The sequence below is a fragment of the Heptranchias perlo genome, chromosome 4 (assembly GCF_035084215.1).
Source record: "Heptranchias perlo isolate sHepPer1 chromosome 4, sHepPer1.hap1, whole genome shotgun sequence".
Taxonomy (NCBI): domain Eukaryota; kingdom Metazoa; phylum Chordata; class Chondrichthyes; order Hexanchiformes; family Hexanchidae; genus Heptranchias; species Heptranchias perlo.
The window spans coordinates 137,292,904-137,306,451 of NC_090328.1; the positions used below are offsets into that span (position 1 = coordinate 137,292,904).

Below are 13,548 nucleotides of genomic sequence, written 5' to 3' on the forward strand. Positions count from 1 at the left end.
TTATGCGGCACTTGATCAAACACCTTTTGAAAGTCCATCAACTGCACCACATCAACTGCACTGCCCTCATCTACCCTCTCAGGTACCTCATCAAAATACTCTATCAAGCCAGTTAAACACGATAGAAGGGAATTGGACAAATATTTGTCAAAGAAAAATTTAAAAGGTTAGAGTAGGGGAATGGGACTGAGTGGAAAGCTCTTTCAGAGAGTCCGCATAGGCATAATGGGCCGAATGGCCTCCTTCTGTGCTGTGAAATTCTATGATTGTATGTTGAAACAAATTAGAATAGCGATTTTACTGGTTACTCTGGTTTTCACTGTTTTGAGAGGATTTGTTCAAGATAAGTATTGACAAGACAAAACAATTCTGCTGTGTGACTATGTGTTAGTTTTGGTGGCAATCTGGTGGAGTGGATCACTCGCTTGTTGTCGAACCCTCCCAATTTTCATTGCGTTGATTTCAACAGAATAAAAATTCGGTGGGTTATACAATGGGTGGGGGGTCTGCTCTGCCAGATTACTGCCCAGGTGATGAGGACAAAAATTTACCTCAATAGTTCAGTATATCCCTACTTTTCTCTCAAGGGCCATTTATTGGTTAGAACTGAAGTAAGCTTCTGCGTGAAGGTTGTGAAGTGATTTTACAAAATACAATTAATACACTTTAGCTACTGCTCCCCGCCAACCCTCGTCAACATTAGATTAGACATAATGGGGCAGAAATTGCTCCCAAAATAACGGTGAGCTCAACAGCGTTCTCCGTTGTTAGTGGCGAGATGGAGGAGCAAGTTCCAGCACGTGCACAGTGAAATGTGGAAATCCGGAACTTGCTCCTAGTGGTTCGCCGGTGATATGACAGCTTCAAAATAAAGGGATATTGCACGCTGTAATCAAAAAAACAACTGAAAAGTACAAACTTGCTTATCTGCCCAGCTGGAAAATAGCTAATTATACCACCAAACAGGTACACTTAGAAATACAGGTCTAAACTAAGTTTTGACAGTCTAAATGACTGCCAAACAACTAAAAACTAACTTTTAAAAATGTGCAGTCTCATTACTCTTTATTTTAATAGTTTTTGGTCATTAAAAAATGTTTTTTTTTAAATTAAAAAATTAAAACTTTTTCTTTACTTTTCCCTTCTGTCTCTTTTATTTAATTCAATTATTTCTTGCCCTCTCTTTTTCTTGCTGTCTACGACTGTTTTTACATTAATTTAAAATGTCACTTCCTGGTTTAACGTTCCAAGCCTGCAGAGACAGTGAACGCAGCTGTCTAAAATGCTGCGATCTGATTGGTCGACCGGAGAGCTCCATCCTCTCGCTTCTCCCAGGGTCCTAGCTTCCCCTGAACTGACGCTGGGCTCCTCTTCACTTCCTACTAGAGGAAGTGGCCGAAGTTTGTGGGTTAGTATAAATGTATGGAGTGGCGAGGAGTGTTGGTTCTCCGCTCCGAATGATTTCTACCCCATTAAAACATGCAAGTGGAACATAAAGTGGTAGTGGGTTTCAGCAGCTCTTGCACAAGTTTTAGGCAGGATTGAGGTAAGACTGTCTTTAATCGGGGGTGCGGCATACAGATTTCATACAATGATCTTTCCAAAAGGGATGACATCCAAATTATTCTCCAGGTTTGATGGTAAGTGCGCTCTAGAATGTGACTCGTGATGTGGACCGTTTACTGAAAATGAACTGCAGTTATAGTTTTTGTTTTTTACTTCACCCAATCACCACATTCCTCAGCTGCGGAATTATCAGAAGCTCCCATAAAACAGGATCCAATTATCAATACAACGGGATGATCATCCATCTAACTTCTCCATTTTCATCACTTATAATACAAGAGTTACTAAATGAAACTTCTTACCCTGTGACCTCCATCTGTTTTTCTTTTTTTTTCTTCAAAAATGTAATCCTACCCAGACTGTTGCAGTAACAACAATGACTGAATTTTATGAGGTTCCCCTTTGTGCACAGTGACTTAATTTAGAGTTAATTTATGAAATATTTTAATTAAGTTTTATAGGAAATGAAGAAAGGCCAGGCTAGCAGAGAATTCAATGGCAGTTTGCCATTCAACAATTGGAGATATTTAACTCGTCCTTCATAATTTCCTCCTGTCGTTTGTTCCAATTACATGTTATAAGCTAATATGGAATAGATTTAACAAACTATTTAACCCCCTCATGACTACTGGTGATGGCCTCTGCCTTAAGGTATTCTGACCAGTTAGGCCAAGAATACTACAGCCAAACCTACCTATTCCAAGTCCTGCAGCAAACTTTTTCCCTAGTTCCTGCTGAAGAGTAATTATGATGTGGAGATGCCGGTGATGGACTGGGGTGGACAAATGTAAGGAATCTTACAACACCAGGTTATAGTCCAACCAGTTTTATTTGAAATCACAAGCTTTCGGAGGCTTTCTCCTTCATCGAGGAAGGAGAAAGCCTCCGAAAGCTTGTGATTTTCAAATAAAACTGTTGGACTATAACCTGGTGTTGTAAGATTCCTTACAAGAGTAATTAGAGTAAGGACCGCAGCTCAAATTATAAGGAAGAAATGATTCAGCCATGACATACTGTTTGTAACAAAAGAGACCAGCTATGTTTGTAAAATATGTAAAATATCTGTATGTAGAATAACATTGTAATAACTCACGGCATAAAAAAAGCAGAATTTCTTTTCTCAATGGGACAGAAATTGCTCGGAGAGGCGAACCAACAGTGCTCGCTGCTCCATACATTTATACTAACCCACCAACTCTATTCTTCGGGTATTTCCTCTAATAGGAAGCGGGGAAGAGCCCAGCGTCAGTTCAGGGGAAGCTAGGACCCTGGGAGAAGCAAGAGGATCGAGCTCTCCTCTCGATCAATCAGACTGCAGCATTTTTGACAAGCTGCGTTCACTGTCTCTGCAGGCTTGGAACGTTAAACCAGGAAGTGAAAAGTACAACATTAAAATCAACGTAAAAATAGTTATAGACAGCGAAAAAAAGAGGGTAAGAAATAATTGAATAAGAGCGACAGAAGGGAAAAGTAAAAAAAAATACATTTTTTAATTAAATTTTTTTTATGACCAAAAACTAATAAAATAAGGAGTAATGAGACTCCACATTTTTAAAAGTTAATTTTTAGTTGTTTAGCAGTCATTAAGACTTACCGCGCTGTTAAAACTTAGTTTAGACCTGATATTTTTAAGCGTACCTGTTTCGTGGCAACATTAGTTACTTTCCAGCTGGGCACATAAGCAAATTTGCACTTTTTCAATGATTTCTCTGATTGCAGTGTGCAAAACACCTTTAATTCGAAGCTGTCATAACACCGGCGAACCAGCAGGTGCAAGTTCCCGATTTCCACGTTTCACTGTGCATGTGCGAACTTGCTCCTCCACTGCGCTACTAATAACGGTGAGCGCTCTTGAGCTCACTGTTATTTCGCGAGCGATTTCTGCCCCATTACGAATGTAAGAAACTTCAAGAACAGGAAAAAGCCATTTGGCTGAATAAGCTCATCCCTTCTTGTGGACGACCCCACCGACACAGTTTCCCATCAGATCCCTCCTCTCACCAGAAATGTGTCCACTTGAACCCATTCACATTGCCTACTTCACAGGTCTTCCTTGGTACTTTATCCCATCTGTTTATTATCCTTTGCATTAAAAACACTCCACGTCTCACCTTACAACAACAACTTGCATTTTATATAGAGCCTTTAAAAACGTCCCAAGGTGCTTCACAGCAGCAATTTTCAAACAAAATTCGACACTGAGCCGCACGAGGAGATATTAGGACAGGCTTGGTCAAAGAGGAATGTTTTAAGGGGAATTTTAAAGGAGGACAGGTAGAGAGGTGGAGAGGTTTAGGGAGGGAATTCCAGAGTTTAGGGCCTGGGCAGCTGAAGGCACGGACACTAATGATGGGGCAATTAAAATCGGGGATGCACAAGAGGCCAGAATTGGAGGAGCACAGAGATCTCAGAGGGTTGTAGGGCTGGAGGAGATTACAGAGACATCCTCATCATTATTCTGTACCCCCTGGTATTTGAACTTTTCACCACAGTGAACATAATAAGAATGTCTTCATTTCACGTCACAGTATCATAGTAGGTACAACGCAGGAGTAGGCCATTTGGCCTGTGCCAGCTCTTTAAAATGGCAATCCATTTAGTCCCAATCCCCTGCTCTCCCCCCATAGCCCTGTAAACATTTTCCCTTCAAGTATTTATCCAATTCCCTTTTGAAAGTTACTATCGAATCTGCTTCCACCACCCTTTCAGGCAGTGCATTCCAGATCATTAAGACTCGCTGCAGAAAAAAAATGTTTCTTCATGTCGCCTCTGGCTCTTTTGCCGATCACCTTAAATCTGTGTCCTCTGGTTACCGACCCTTCTGCCACTGGAAACAGTTTCTTTTTATTTACTCTGTCAAAACCATTCATGATTTTGAACAACTCTCTCAAATTTCCTCTTAACCTTCTCTGTTCTAAGGAGAACAATCCCAGCTTCTCCAGTCTCTCCACATAACTGAAGTCCCTCATCCCTGGCATCATTCTAGTAAATCTCTTCTGCACACTCTCTAAGGCCTTGACATCCTTCCTAAAGTGTGGTGCCCAGAATTCATTGAATCATAGAAAGTTACGGCACAGAAGGGGGTCATTCGGCCCATCGTGTCAGTGCTGGCTGAAAAAGAGCTATCCAGCTTAATCCCACTTTCCAGCACTTGGTCCGTAGCCCTGTAGGTTACAACACTTCAAGTGTATATCCAGGTACTTTTTAAATGCGATGAGGGTTTCTGCCTCTACCACCCTTTCAGGCAATGAGTTCCAGACCCCCACCACCCTCTGGGTGAAAAAATTTCTCCTCAGCTCCCCTCGAATCCTTCTACCAATTACTTTAAATCTCTGCCCACTGGTCACTGACCCATCTGCTAAGGAAATAGGTCCGTCTTATCCAGTCTATCGAGTCCTCAATTAAATCTCCCCTCAGCCTCCTTTGTTCCATAGAAAATAACCCCACCTATCCAATCTTTTCTCAGAGCTAAAATTCTCTAGCCTTGGTAACATCTTCGTAAATCTCCTCTGTACCCTCTCTAGTCCAATCACATCCTTCCTGTAATGTGGTGACCAGAACTGTACGCAGTTCTCAAACTGTGGCCTAACTAGTGTTTTATACAGTTCTAGCATAACCTCCCTGCTCCTATATTTTGTGCCTCAGCTAATAAAGGAAAGTATCCCATATGCCTTTTTAACCACCTTATCTACCTGTCCTGCTACCTTCAGGGATCTGTGGACATGCACTCCAAGGTCCCTCATTCCTCTATACCTCTCAGTATCCTCCCATTTATTGTGTATTCCCTTGACTTATTTGCCCTCCCCAAATGCATTACCTCACATTTCTCTAGATTGGATTCCATTTGCCACTTTTTTGCACACCTGACCAGTCCATCGATATCTTCCTGCAGTCTACAGCTTTCCTCCTCACTATCAACCACATCGCCAATTTTTGTATTATCTGCAAATTTCTTGATCAAGCCCCCCATATTCAAGTCCAAATCATTAATATATACCACAAAAAGCAAGGGACCGAGTACTGAGCTTTGCGGCACCCCACTGGAAACAGCCTTCCAGTCACAAAAACACCCGTCAACCATTACCCTTTGCTTCCTGCCACTGAGCCAATTTTGGATCAAATTTGCCACATTCCCTTGGATCTCATGGGCTTTTACTTTTTTTGACCAGTCTGCCATGTGGGACCTTGTCAAAAACCTTGCTAAAATCCATGTTCACTACATCAAACGCGTTACCCTCATAGAGTCATAGAGTTATACAGCACGGATAGAGGCCCTTCGGCCCATCGTGTCCGCGCCGGCCATCAAGCCCTGTCTACTCTAATCCCATATTCCAGCATTTGGTCCGTAGCCTTGTATGCTATGGCATTTCAAGTGCTCATCCAAATGCTTCTTGAATGTTGTGAGGGTTCCTGCCTCCACAACCCTTTCAGGCAGTGAGTTCCAGACTCCAACCACCCTCTGGGTGAAAAAGTTCTTTCTCAAATCCCCTCTAAACCTCCCGCCTTTTACCTTGAATCTATGTCCCCTTGTTATAGAACCCTCAACGAAGGGAAAAAGCTCCTTAGTATCCATCCTATCTGTGCCCCTCATAATTTTGTACACCTCAATCATGTCCCCCCTCAGCCTCCTCTGCTCCAAGGAAAACAAACCCAATCTTCCCAGTCTCTCTTCATAGCTGAAGCGCTCCAGCCCTGGTAACATCCTGGTGAATCTCCTCATCGAACCTCCTTGTTGCCTCCTCAAAATATGCAATCAAATTAGTCAGACATGAAATCCCTTTTACAGGTCCATGCTGTCTGTCCTTGATTAACCCGTGCCTTTTTAAATGACGGTTTATCCTGTCCCTCCGAATTGATTCCAATAATTTGCCCACCACCGAGGTTAGACTGACTGGCCGATAATTACTCGGTCTATCCCTCGCTCCCTTTTTAAACAACGGTACAATGTTAGCAGTCCTCCAATCCTCCGACACCATGCCTGTGGCCAGGGAGGATTGGAAAATGATAGTTGCTATTTCCTCCCTTGCTTCTTTTAACAGCCTGGGATACATTTCATCTGGCCCTGGTGATTTATCTACTTTCAAAGTTGCTAATCCCCTTAATACTGCCTGTCTCACCATGTTTATCCCATCCAATATTTTGCATTCCTCCTCCTTAACTACAATGTTTGCATCATCCCCCTCTTTTGTGAAGACACAGGCAAAGTATTCATTAAGAACCATACCCACATCTTCCGCCTCCACACATAGGTTACCTTTTTGGACTCCACCAGGCCCTATTCTTTCCTTAGTTATTCTCTTGCTCTTTATGTATTTATAAAACATTTTTGAACACACTACTCCAGCTGAGACCTAACCAGTGTTTTATAAAGGTTTAGCGTAACTTCCTTGCTTTTGTACTCTTATGCCTCTATTAATAAAGCCCAGGATCCCATATGCTTTTTTAACAGTGTTCTCATTTTGTCCTGCCACCTTCAAAGATTTGTGTATGTGCACCCCCAGGTCTCTCTGTTCCTACACCCCCTTTAAAATTGTACCATTTAGTTTATATTGCCTCTCCTCATTCTTCTTACCAAAATACATCACTTCACACTTCTCTGCATTAAATTTCATCTGCCATGTGTCTGCCCATTTCACCAGTCTGTCTATGTCCTCCTGAAGTCTGTTACTATACTCCACATTGTTTACTACATTTCCAAGTTTCATGTCATCTGCAAACTTTGAAATTATACCCTCTATACCCAAGTCCAGGTCGTTAATATATATATAAAAAAGACCAGTGGCCCTAATACTGACCCCTGGGGAACACCACTGGACTTCACTCCAGTCTGAAAAACAACCTTTCACCACTACTCTCTGCTTTCTGTCCCCTAGCCAATTTTGTATCCACGCTGCCACTGTCCCTTTAATCCCATGGGCTTTAATTTTGCTAACAAGTCTATTATGTGCTACTTTATCGAACTCCTTTTGAAAGTCCATATACACAACATCAACCGCACTACCCTCATCAACCCTCTCCATTACTTCATCAAATAACTCAATCAAGTTAGTCAAACACGATTTTCCTTCGATAAATCCAAACTGACTTTCATTTATTTTAGCCCATACTTTTCTCAATGACAATTAATTTGTCCCGGATTATCGTCTCTAAAAGTTTCCCATTACCGACATTAGGCTGACTGGCCTGTAATTGCCGGGTTTTTCCCTCTCCCCTTTTTTGAACAGGGGTGTAACATTTGCAATCCTCCAGTCCTCCGGCACCATCCCCATATCTAAGGAGGATTGGAAGATTGTGGCCAGAGCCTCTGCAATTTCCACCCTTACTTCCCTCAGTAACCGAGGATACATCCCATCTGGACCGGGTGACTCTTCTACTTTGAATACTGCCAATCTTTTAAGTACCTCCTCTTAATCTATTTTTATCCTATCCAATATTGTTACTACCACCTCCTTTACTGCTACAATGGCAGCATTCTCTTCTCTAGTGAAGACTGATGTGAAGTATTCATTTAGTACCTCAGCCATGCCCTCTGCCTCCACAAGAAGATCTCCTTTTTTGTCCCTAATCAGTCCCACCCTTCCTTTGACTCCCCTTTTACAATTTATATGCTTATAAAAGACTTTTGGATTCTCTTTTAGGTTAGCTGCTAATCTATTCTCATACTCTCTCTCTTTGCCCCTCTTATTCCCTTTTTTAGATCTCCTCTGTGCTTTCTGTATTCAGCCTGGTTCTCTCCTGCATTATGAACCTTATATTCATCATAAGCCTCCTTCTTTAATTTCATTTTAATCTCTATATCTTTCGTCATGCAGGGAGCTCTAGCTTTGGATGCCCTTCCTTTCCCCCTCGTAGGATTGTGTCTACTCTGTACCTGAACCAACTACTTCTTGAAAGCCTCCCTTTGTTCAATTACTAGTTTGCCCACCAATTTTTGATTCCAATCCACCTGGGCAAGATCCATTTTTAATTCAATGATACAAGGTAGGTCAAGCATCATAATTGCTGGGAAGCCATCATGTCCAATCACATGACATAAAAGCTGTGTGCGGAACAGTTTTTTTAAAAAAAATGAATAATCTTGGATTAGGAGTAACTGGAGTGCAGCCACAAACTCTAGGTTCAAATGACATAGAGTGTTGACAACCTCGCCAGAAAAAATAATAAGCAAAGAAGTTTGCTGTTAAATTACAAATGATGCTACGTCATAAAATCAAGTAATGACAGCAACTTGCACTTATATAATGCTCCTCACGCACAAAGGCAGCTGGAAGTGCTTTATATGGGCGGGAGAAGGTTTTTAAACAGGCCTTCGAAGGAAAGGAGAGAGGCAGGAAGGTGAAGTAGCCTTAACAGCGAGTTCTGAAGACCTTAAAAGGGTAATGACTCAAATATTGCCTTCTAATAGTGCAAAGAAACGAGAACAAGGAGGAGCAGAAATCCAGAGTGGGAAGAGTGAGGGGATTGGGAAGGAACAGCAATCCACAGTGGGAAGGAAGGAAGGAATGGGGAGGAGCAGTAATCTAGAAGGGAAGGGAGGGGAAGGAATAGGGAGGAGTAGTAATCAATAGTGGGAGGGAACAGAGGGAATGGGGAGGAGTAGTAATCTAGAGTGGGACGAGGGGAGGGAATAGGGAGGAGCAGTAATCTAGAAGGGAAGGGAGGGGAAGGAATAGGGAGGAGTAGTAATCAATAGTGGGAGGGAACAGAGGGAAAGGGGAGGAGTAGTAATCTAGAGTGGGAAGGAGGGGAGGGAATAGGGAGGAGCAGTAACCATGTGGGAATGATGGGAGGGAATGGGAGGGACAGTTATCTAGAGTGGGAAGGAGGGGAGGGAATTGGGAGGAGTAGTTATCTAGAGTGGGAAAGAGGGGAGGGAATGGGGAGGAGCAGTTATCTAGAGTGGGAAAGAGGGGAGGAAATGGGAAGGAGCAGTTATCTAGAGTGGGAAGAGGAGGGAATTGGGAGGAGTAGTTATCTAGAGTGGGAAGGAGGGGAGGGAATGGGGAGGAGCAGTTATCTAGAGTGGGAAAGAGGGGAGGGAATGGGGAGGAGCAGTTATCTAGAGTGGGAAAGAGGGGAGGAAATGGGAAGGAGCAGTTATCTAGAGTGGGAAGAGGAGGGAATTGGGAGGAGCAGTTATCTAGAGTGGGAAGGAGGGGAGGGAATGGGGAGGAGCAGTTATTTGGAGCAGTGTTATCCAAAATGTTAACGAGTAGCCACATGTGATTAATTAGGAATCCAGGTTGCATTTCTGATTGTTTAATTAATAAATGAGCACCAGACACAGTCGTTGGACATGTGATCACAACACTCATATTCGCATACCTTTAACCTTTCTGTGCATTTGTTGATAAAATGTTATGAGGAAGAGCAGAATGTGCGAGTGTTTTTTTTGATCATTGTGTGTGTTTTACTTCCTTGGTCACTCAATGGTGGTAGATGCTTGTTAAATAAACATACACAGTGAAGCACATTTACCGTATTGTGTAAGTATATGTAAGGTGTGGTCCACTAAAATTAGTGCATGTGGCTAAAGTGGTGTTGCCATAGCCACACCTGTGGGTAGTCAGCGATTTCTGTTGGATAAGACTGATCGAGAGTGGGAAGGAGCGAAGGGCATGGAGAGGAATTTTAATCCAGAGTGGGAGGGTGCAGAGGGAACGAGGAAGAGCAGTGTTCTAAAATGGGAAGGAGGGGACTGTTGGGGAAGAGCAGTAATTTAGAATGGGGGGAGCATAGGGGAAAAAAAACTGGAGAAAATTGCCCAGATAAGATGGAGTGAGGCTGTGGAGGGATTTGTAAATGGAGATGGGGACCTTAATGCCGATACACTGAGGGACAGGAAGTCACTGTAGTTTAATAATGATGGGGGTAATAGGTTTGCAAAAGACCTCAGTAACCTTACACAGAAACATAACCGATTAAAACTACTACTATGATACATTTCTTAGAAGAAACCTGTGTTTGTATTCAGACCACAAGTTGTTAAATACGCACAAATTAATGTAATTGTAAACACAATCTTAACAGGCCACTAGATAACTCAGGAGGGCTTTTGGAATCTGAACGTACATAAGTGTTAATTGTCAGTGCTGACATTAACATTGGTTGAAAGGTTTAAGGATATTTGTACTCCTTACAGCAGCTGACACAGTTTGGGAGTTTATTTCTGCTGTTGATTTCTTGAAACCATTTAAACCCATGGCCCAAAAGAGCTCTATGTGTGTCAAGCAAGTGTCCATACCAGTTACAGCAAAATCGGTGTCAGCAGCCACCTAGAGAGAATCACCTGCAATGGCTTCTCTTCCCACTCCCGCACCATTGCCTCAGGAGTCCCCCATGGATCATAGGAGCAGGAGTAGGCCATTTGGCCCTTCGAGCATTAGGGTTCACCATTCAATATGATCATGGCTGATCCTCTATCTCAATACCATATTCCCACTCTCTCCCCATATCCCTTGATGCCTTTTGTGTCTAGAAATCTATCTAGCTCCTTCTTAAATATATTCAGTGACTTGGCCTCCACAGCCTTCTGTGGTAGAGAATTCCACAGGTTCACCACCCTCTGAGTGAAGAAATTTCTCCTCATCTCAGTCCAAAATGTCCTACCCTGTATCCTGAGACTGTAACCCCTCGTTCTGGACCCCCCCAGCCAGGGAAAACATCCTCCCTGCATCCAGTCTGTCTAGCCCTGTCAGAATTTTATATGTTTCAATGAGATCCCCTCTCATTCTTCTAAACTCGAGTGAATACAGGCCTAGTCGACTCAAATCTCTCCTTATACGAAAGTCCTGCCATCCCAGGAATCAGTCTGGTGAACCTTCGCTGCACTCCCTCTATGGCAATTATATCCTTTCTTAGGTAAGGAGACCAAAACTGCGCACAATACTCCATGTGTGGTCTCACCAAGGCCCTGTATAACTGCAGTAAGACATCCTTGCTCCTATACTCAAATCCTCTTGCAATGAAGGCCAACATACCATTTGCCTTCCTAACTGCTTGCTGCACCTGCATGTTTGCTTTCAGTAACTGGTGTACAAGGACACCCAGGTCCCTTTGTACATCAACATTTCCCAATCTATCACCATTTAAATAATACTCTGCCTTTCTGTTTTTCCTTCCAAAGTGGATAACTCCACATTTATCCACATTATACTGCATCTGCCATGTATTTGCCCACTCACTCAACTTGTCTAAATCGCCTTGAAGCCTCTTTGCATCCTCCTCACAACTCATGATCCCACCTAGTTTTGTGACATCAGCAAACTTGGAAATATTACATTTGGTTCCCTCATCCAAATCATTGATATATATTGTGAATAGCTGGGGCCCAAGCACTGATCTCTGCGGTACCCCACTAGTCACTGCCTGCCACCCCAAAAAAGACCCATTTATTACTACTCTCTGTTTCCTGTCTGTTAACCAATTTTCAATCCATGTCAGTAAAATACCCCCAATCCCATGTGCTTTAATTTTGCACACTAACCTCTTATGTGGGACTTTATCAAAGGCCTTCTGAAAATCCAAATAAACCACATCCACTGGTTCTCCCTTATCTATTCTACTGGTTATATCCTCAAAAAACTCCAGTAGGTTTGTCAAACACGATTTCCCTTTCATAAATCCATGTTGACTTTGTCTAATCCCGTTGATATTTTCTAAGTATCCTGTTATCACATCCTTTATAATAGACTCCAGCATTTTCCCTACTACTGATGTTAGGCTAACCGGTCTGTAGTTCCCTGATTTCTCTCTCCCTCCTTTTTTAAATAGTGGGATTACATTTGCCACCCTCCAATCTGCAGGAACTGTTCCATAATCTATAGAATTTTGGAAGATGACAACCAATGCATCCACTATTTCCATGGCTACCTCTTTTAGTACTATAGGTCGATCTACTTTAGATCTATCCTTGGCGTCCTCCTATTTCTCATCTATTTGCTGCTCCTCAGCGACAACACGTCAGGTTCCACATGTGCGCTTACGACACTCAGCTCCACCCCACCATCACCTCTCTGAACCCCTCCACTGCCTCTGATTTGCAACGCTGCTTGTCCGACATTGCATGAACAAAGATTTCCTCCTACTAAATATTGGGAAGACCAAAGCCATTGTCTTCGATCCCTGCCATAACCTCCGTTCCCTAGCCAATGACTCAATCCCTCTCCATGGCCACTGTCTGAGGCTGAAACAGACCATTCACAACATTGGTGTCCTATTTGACCCTGAAATGAGTTTCCGACCCCATATCCACTCCATCACCAAGACCACCTACTTCCACCTCTGTACCATCGCCAGTCTCCGCCTCTGCCTCAGCTCATCTGCTGCTGAAACCCTCATTTATGCCTTTGTTACCTCTAGACTTGACTATTCCAATGCCCTCCTGGCCGGCCACCACCTTGCCCCCTCCATAACCTTGAGCTCATCCAAATCTCTGCTGTCTGTAGTCCCGTTCACCAATCACCCTTGTGCTCACTGACCTACATTGGTTCCCGGTCCGATAATGCCTCAATTTTAAAATTCTCATCCTTGTTTTCGAATCCCTCCATGGTCTCACCCCTCCCTATCTCTGTAACCTCCTCAAGCTCTACACCCTCCAAGCTATCTGCACTCCTCCAATTCTGGCCTCTTGTGCATCCCTAATTTTTATCACTCCACCATTGGCGGCCATGCCTTCAGCCACCTAGGCCCTAAGCTCTGGAATTCCCTCCCTAAACCTCCCCACCTCTCTCTCCTCCCTTAAGATGCTCCTTAAAACCTACCTCCATGGTCAAGCTTTTGGTCACCTGTCCTAAGATCTCCTTGGTGACAAATTTTGTTTGATAACGCTCCCATGAAGCGCCTTGGGCTACTTTACCAAGTTAAGAGCGCTATATAAATGCAAGTTGTTGTTGTTCATGTTGCTGTATTGACTGGTGAACTGTTTCTAGAAGCTACCTATTTAGGAGAGTGTCGGCAGGCACCATACCCCCACCCCGCCCC

The 13,548-nt window shown here is 43.1% G+C and overlaps 1 protein-coding gene across 8 annotated transcripts in view; it reads right to left on the reverse strand.

The window, feature by feature from the left end:
- Positions 1 to 13,548, reverse strand: part of LOC137321296 (nuclear factor 1 B-type-like) — a 333,533-nt gene that overhangs the window by 64,665 nt on the left and 255,320 nt on the right. The window lies entirely within an intron of this gene.